Source organism: Miscanthus floridulus, chromosome 5, assembly GCF_019320115.1.
Source record: "Miscanthus floridulus cultivar M001 chromosome 5, ASM1932011v1, whole genome shotgun sequence".
NCBI classification, from domain to species: Eukaryota; Viridiplantae; Streptophyta; class Magnoliopsida; order Poales; family Poaceae; genus Miscanthus; species Miscanthus floridulus.
The window spans coordinates 128,006,618-128,014,252 of NC_089584.1; the positions used below are offsets into that span (position 1 = coordinate 128,006,618).

General features: G+C 44.5%; 1 pseudogene; it reads left to right on the forward strand.

The window, feature by feature from the left end:
• Positions 1-4,585: 4,585 nt before the first annotated feature.
• LOC136455319 (serine/threonine-protein phosphatase 7 long form homolog) lies at positions 4,586-6,940 on the forward strand (annotated as a pseudogene).
• Positions 6,941-7,635: the final 695 nt, after the last annotated feature.

Genomic DNA, 7,635 nt, shown 5'->3' on the forward strand with positions numbered 1-7,635 from the left:
GAAAGTAATGCTGAATTATAGTCCAAAGTACTTGTTCTCGTTGCTGGTCTAAAATATTCCAAGTACCAGGTGTGTGACAAAAGTATGGTGGATAGCAAGGTGACAGGTGTATGAAAAATAAGTATGGTGGATAGAAACAGCAACACAAACAAAGAACCAGAAAGCACACGCTATCACAGCTCACTTTGGTCTTCTCTATGTGCTCCTCTAAATATTGTTCCTCTTTTGCCCCTCTCTTTTTTCTATTTTTTTTGCTGTCGTTGTTTTTTTCGGAAATTTTGACTTTTTTATTTTATTTTTTTGATATTTTTCCTTTACTTAAGAGCACAAAAGAAGTAACCACAGAAAATATGAGATGAAACAAGTGAAAGACGTGGCCTGTGGAATTTTTAGAAAACTTGCTCAAAATCGACAAAAATCTTGTGACCACGAAAAGAGGATCTTGTGACCACTTTTTGACCAATCTAAAATTTTCAAACCCTGCCAAAGTTGGGGATGGACGGATCCAAAAAAAATTTCTGATCGATTTTGATATATGGAACGTCGAAATCGGAGTCCGTATGCGAAAACTAGACCAGTTTTAAGAATTGGCTCTGAATTAGAGGATAAAACGGGAACAATGTGCGCAAAATTGGTCACAACAGCAAAGATTTGATGGAAACGATGAGGGAAAACACACGAACTAGACTCTAAGACGACCTAACCAGCAACAAGACCTCGACCCGGACACAAACTCAACACGACGGACTCTGAAACTAAAATATGCAAAGGCTATGGCGCGGAAGGTTCTAGGACAGGAAAAACGAGTATGGCATTGGACTATGGGACGAATGAGAAACACTCAAAACTAGGGAATAAAAGTGAACCTGATGGTATACCTTAGCTCTGATACCACTTAATAGAAACGGGGACCCCGATCTTTCGTTAGGTGATGGTAACTATCGTTGTGGCGGAGAATGACACACCGATCTAGCTTCAGATCGAAAGATCCAACCCTGCAATCTTAGCACCACAGCTCCTCTGGTTATCAACCAAGTCACAGACCAGGTTGACCTCGCCAAGAAAGCTAATCCTTGCCTGCGCAATGAAGAACACAAGCAAGAACAAGAAAGAACACAACCAAATTACAGATGAAAGATTATCTCACGAAGTTGGGGTCTCACAAACCGATGAACGACGAAACTGTTCTTGATAGAATAATCTAAGCAAAACCCAAAACCTAATGACGGTGGTGGCGTATGATTATAAAGGTCTTAGGGTCGTCGCCTACCCTAGACGCGCCCCCTAATGGGCCCAAACACGATACACGGTCCAACGGACCAAAAGAAGGTGTCGCAGCACCCTAGCAGATTCTGGACACTGACTTGTTTTGACGATTTTTTTTATTCCGAAGAGATTTTGACGTGAAACTACTTGGATTGGCTTCCTTATCAAATTATCTTTCCATCCATATGTGGATCATCGAAAACGGAGTCCGGATACATCCTAGGTGACTAGTTTAAGGCAGACTGGTCCTGGATTTCGAGGCAGATTCGAACTTGAGTTGCTTTGGGCCTCCACCTCAGGGACTCGAACCGAATTAGCCTCAGGCCTCCTTCTTGACTTGGACACCCTTGCTGGCCTCCTTCCCCTCCATCCCATGCGCCAAACATGGTCATATGCATGGGTGTCATGTCCTCATCAAGCAATGACTTCGATGTGAACGAGTTCAAACTGAAAGAGGAGGACAGGATCAGTGATGTAGTTAGCAGTGATTCGGACAATTCAGATGATGACTAGGGAGGTAGACATGCTATGCCCACACCAGTTGATGCCATACCAGTACATGTTCATGGTATGCCATTACCAGTACCAACTGAGGTTTTGCATGCTATCCAGGCTCAGGGTAGACTAGTCACAGATTTGTTAGCAGATGATACCCCCTATGATTCATGGGGTAGAATTAGCGAAGCGCAGCAGTATATTCCACCACCATCTTACACAGCGACTGAGCTTGAGCAACTAAGGTCGATGAACATACCTTTAAGGGGTGTTCCGAACTATAGGGATGTCAGCATGATGGATGTGGCAGTTTGTGACACCGGTCTTCAGATGTGTAAGAAATCATTGTATGACCATAAGAAAGAAATCCTTAGTAAGGGGATGATATTCAATACAATGTCAGAGATAAAGATCTTCCTTCAAGACTATGCTGTGTATTACCATAGGCCATATATCATCACTCATTCGGACCAGGAGTTGAGGTACCACGTGATATGCAAAAACGTTTGTATTAGGAGGTTAAATGCATGAAAGAGACAAAGTGATAGCAAGTAGAGGATAAGTAAAGTGGTTGAACCCCACACTTGCCTAACAAATAGGGGGAAGGAAAATTATCAGCAGCTCACTGCACGTTACCTTGTCCATCGTATATTGGGGCTCATTGATGACAATAACGACATTTTGGTGTCTTCGTTACAAAAGTCCATATCTAGATTCGTTAAGTATGATGTGAAGTATAGAAAGGCTTGGCGTGCTAAGCAAATTGCCCTGGCGATTCGTTGGGGTAGTTGGAAAGAAGCGTACAATAGGGTGCCCCGCATCTTATGTGCAATGCATTACTACACCCCTGGCTTGAAATGGTTTGTGGACACCGGAGAGATGTATTTTTGGGACCCATTGAGGCATGTCCTATATCGTGTGTTCTGGTCGTTCGCGCAAACAGAACATGCATTCTAATTTTATCGGTCAGTCGTACTTATTGATGGCACTTTCCGGATAGGAAAGTACAAGGACACCTTGATGATGATTGTTGTTGTTGATCCTGAGGACCAGATAGTACCCATGGCTTTTGCTTTGGCAGAGGGAGAGAACAATGAATCGTGGTCATGGTTCATGCGACTTCTACATGTCCAAGTGCTTGGCCCATCTCGCACTATATGTTTGATCTCGGACCATCACCTAGGGCTTCTTAATGCTACAGCTGAACATATAGATGGGTTCTCGCCTCTAGTGCACAGATGGTGCATGAGACACTTGGCTGCTAATTTCTAGCAGTTTTTGAGGAAGAAGGAGGTATGTGACAAGGTAAAGGCTCTATGTTGTGTACGTACAGAACACTAGTTCAAGGAGACAAAGAGAGAACTAGACAAGATGCTAAATGAAGCGGAAAAGGCCTGGTTAGAGGTGTAGATGGAACAGAAGGCTAAGTGGGCGTTAGCATATGACGAGGGGGGTTTTAGGTATGACATCATGACCACTAACTCCTTGGAGTCTTTCAACTGTGTATTCACTAGAGTTCGATCGTTGCCTATGTCTGGAATTGTTGAGTTCTCTTTTCATAAGTGTAACGAATATTTTGTCAAGAGGTGGGAACTTACATAGAGGAATATAGCTTAGTAGGGGCATTTTGGAAAGGCCAGAGCAGAACATTTGAAGGAGACCGAGGAATTGGTAAAGCAGCACACCGCCGAGCCGTATGGACCCCACCGCTAGATCTTTAGTGTATGGGGCAAGGGTGGCACAAGCTTGGGCGGCGAACGTTATGGTAGACAAAACTACTGAGTTGATCTTAAAAAAGTAGAGTGCAGTTACAACGTCCCTCAGATCATGCATGCCCCTTGCTCTCATATGATCACGGCCTGCAGGGTTTGTGGGTATAACTATGAGGATCTACCATATATGTCACCCTTGTATCTCCGTTCGAACACCATTAGTATTTGGGAGAGGAGCTTCGAGCCATACCTTGACCTGACACAGTGGCCACCTTATCATGGTTATGACTACGTGCCGCATCCGGATCTAATGAAGGTAGGCAAGGGTAGGAGGAAGAAGAAGCGACTCAAGGGGAACATGGACGCTATGAGAGGGTACGGCGAAGACATGTATGGAGGGGGAGACTTCAACGAGACCCATGGCAGAAATCTTTGCTCCATTTGCAAAGAACCTGGTCATAAGGCTAGCAGGCATAGAAGACAAGGGCAACAGTTGCATATAGCATATATTTTATTATATTAATGTTAATTATTTGCTATGCTATTTAAAACTACTATGTTAGTACATTAGAACCTTGGAGCTATGTTTATTATGATATATGTTTATTCTCTAATTTTGCATAATAGTTTATTTCTTTTATATTTATTTTGTTTTTATGCACTAATGTTCCATCATATTATAGTACTCTTAATGTTTGCTCTAACATATCCATTTGATATTTGAACCAGGATGGGGGATCATCATCCGCAGTACCCCATTCTTGAGGTGCACTACGACAAGGACCACCGAGCCAAGCGCCTATCGGAGCTTTAGGAAAAGTTGGTACCTCTTAGACTACGCACGCACTAGCCGCACCGCTGGGATGAGCGATACCGGCCATACATACAGTGTGCCGGCTTTCTTGAGATCGTCCAGGTCTTCAACACAGGGCTACCGATCCTCGACCCTGCACTTCTCACTGCTGGTGTCGATAGGTATGATTTGATACACGTTTGCGACAGTACAAAGCATTGATTTGTCTCATTGTTTGAATTAAAAAACTTCTTGTATTGAATTAAAAACCAACAGGTGGAGGCCAGAGACCCACACCTTCCACCTTCCGTGCGGTGAGATGACTATCACGATGCAGGACGTGAAGATGATATTGTGTCTGCAGTTGGGGGGTCTTCCAGTGACTGGGATCCTTGATAACGATCACTAGATGGACTTGGTGGAGCAGTTCTGTGGCACAAGACCACCCGAGGACGAGGATGCTAAGAGAGCAAAGTAAGAATTTCTACGTTCTAAACATTTACTATTTTGACACCAGCACATATTCTACAAATTATTTTGCTATTTAGATGGAGGGTGTAGTACATAACTTTTATGATGCGTATTGTCTTTATCTAATTTAATGTTTATTTTTGTTTCCTCAGCTCTCATGTAACATCTAGTGTCAGCTCTAATTTAATGTTTGCAAAATATTTTAGGAAAACATCCGGTGTCAGTTCGGTCTGGATAACAGAAAACTTTGAGGCACCGCTGCACCCAAACGCTCTAGAGCAAGAGATCGAGAGGTATGCTAGGGTGTGATTGTGGCACTTCTTAGGCGCCTTTCTGTTCCCCAACGTGTCGGGTAACACCATCAGCTGAGCCTTCCTCAACATACTGAGCCAGCCATGGGAGAATATAAGAGCGTACAGCTGGGGCAGCGTGGTCCTAGCACGGATCTATCGTTAGCTCTACGTTGCCTGCCGACATAGTATAGGAGGTGCCAACCTAGGAGGTTGTTCCCACCTACTACAGGTTTGGTGTTGGGAGCGATGGCCAGTCGGAAGCCCCATTGTTCACGGTTTACCTGTAAGTGCATTGCTTTTTTATTTTTTCCTCAAACTTGATGCCACACATGTGACTGACTATCCTATTCAATGCAGGCATGGAATCACGTGGACGTAGGACCGACTACTCTGTACGTCTAGCAAGAAGCGGAGGTAGTTAGAGGGAACCCAAAGCGGCGGTACAGGCAGTACTCGGACATGCTAGACGTCCTGACACAGCACTAGGCAACAACCACTTTGATACTGCTAGTCGGTGTTGCTTTTTTATTATTCAAAAAACCTAGCTGTAGTTACCTAACTTTCAGGTGAATTGGTGTCCTTGGTCTAGATTCGAGCTAGAGGGGTACCTGAGTCCTCGCACTAAGGAAGAGCCGGACGAGTGGCTTTTTAACGGGCCATGAATTTTCTTCCACGTGGTCGAGATGCACTACCTTATAAGGGTGTATAGGCAGTTCGGAAGATTGCATCCATGCCTACCACCGCTGTACACAACCAACAAAAAGTTGCACAGGTGCGACAACTAAAACATAATAATTTAGCAGTCATGTGCATACATACAACCACTAACTTACGTTAAACTTGTAGGTACGATCGAATGAACAGGTATAAGGAGAAGAATTGGGCCGTGACACACGCCACGTTCATCCACGACTGGGAGAGTCGGCAAAGGGTCCTGATCGGCGAGATACTGCCGCATGACCAACACATCTTCGACCACTACCTCTAATGGTTGCAGGAGTACCCGCACACATATGCAGGCCCCCTACACTAACAAGCCAATTGATGAGGATGAAGACGAGGATGACATCGCTGATACATACGATGAGGCGACAAGAATGGAGACACAGCTTCAGAGAGCCCCGCTACAGAGATATGTGGTAAGAAATTTGAATTTCAATACAACTGTACGTCGGTGTTCCTATGAATTGTAGTGATGCGAACTTAGCTCGCTTGTGTATGCAGGCATCACAGTTGACAAGTCTATCCAACGAAGCAGCCGTGTGACTTCATGAGACCAGAGGAGAGCCACACGGCATTCTACACGTCTTTGTCGATATACATTCTATTCTCAAAGCCATGACAGTGGTTAAATGGTTCCCATAACTCATTCATCTGTGTTTTCTTTTTTTTGCAGAAAGTGAGGAGGAGCTGCAAGAAGCTGGCACAGAAGCTCAGCTGTGTGGATACTCCGTGGGAGATGCCCTATGACCCAGACCTATCTAGTTCCTTATGCTCGAGCACTATGCCGACACGAGCAGGTTCCTCCGACACGATGGCTGGTGAGACGTCTTATGTTCATACTCCTGGTAGCGCAGGCAAGGGTCCTGTAGAGCATAACGTTGAGGAGGACGAGGATGAGGAGGAGGACTACGATGAGATTGGGATGTCTAAGCTTGGTGATGCACCATTTTCTACACAGTTCGATGAACAGGTACTTGAAACAACCATTCGCCATATACGTCACAATTACTTAAACGTTGTAAGTAACGATGCCTATATTGTAATTGTAGGGTCCTATTTACACTCAGCAGTACCGCCGGGTGTACCACCAGCGAGACCGTACCGATGTTGGGTTCACCCCTAACATGTTGCCTTCATGTCCGAAGAGGCAGCGATGTCCGCGGTACCCATATACTCCTGGGTCGTAGGAGTTCTTTAGGATGACATGATGCACTTGTACTCGGACACCCATAACTGATGGAACATATAATATGTCGAGTAATGTCAAACTTATGTATTGATGAACTTGTGTCTAGTTATGACTTGCTGAACTTATGTTGAACAGAGGTATTGTCGAACTTGCGATGAACTTGAGACGTGTACAAGTTAGTATTGCTAAACTTGTGTATTGATTGTCTCGTGCAATTAACCTTCCTATTGACCTATTCATTAAACCAACACAACAAAATAACTTCGCTCATGTGAGAACATAATAGAAATGCCTTGTTCCATTTGTTGCCGCTTTTTACCGCCGCGCCATGGCTGGGGCGCGTCAGCCTTGCCGCATCATGGCGGCTGGCGCATCAGACTTGCCATGCCATGGCAGCTGGCGCATTAGCCTAGCCACGCCATGGATGGTGGCGCGGCAAACCCATGCTGGGCGCTGGCCAGACTCCCTTCTGAGCGCATCAACAACAGCAAGATTTTGATGCATATAATTTAGAGGGTTTCAAAAGATCGCAATGGTGAGAACAGTATTCTAGATAATGTTTAGACAAGATGGGCACCAAACTAAGACCCAAAAGTAATACCTGAATGTGTGACAATGACAAAAGCAAAAGCATTATGTATCGAGAACGTAACAAATACATGCAAATTGTAGCATTGTAATACCATTTTTTGT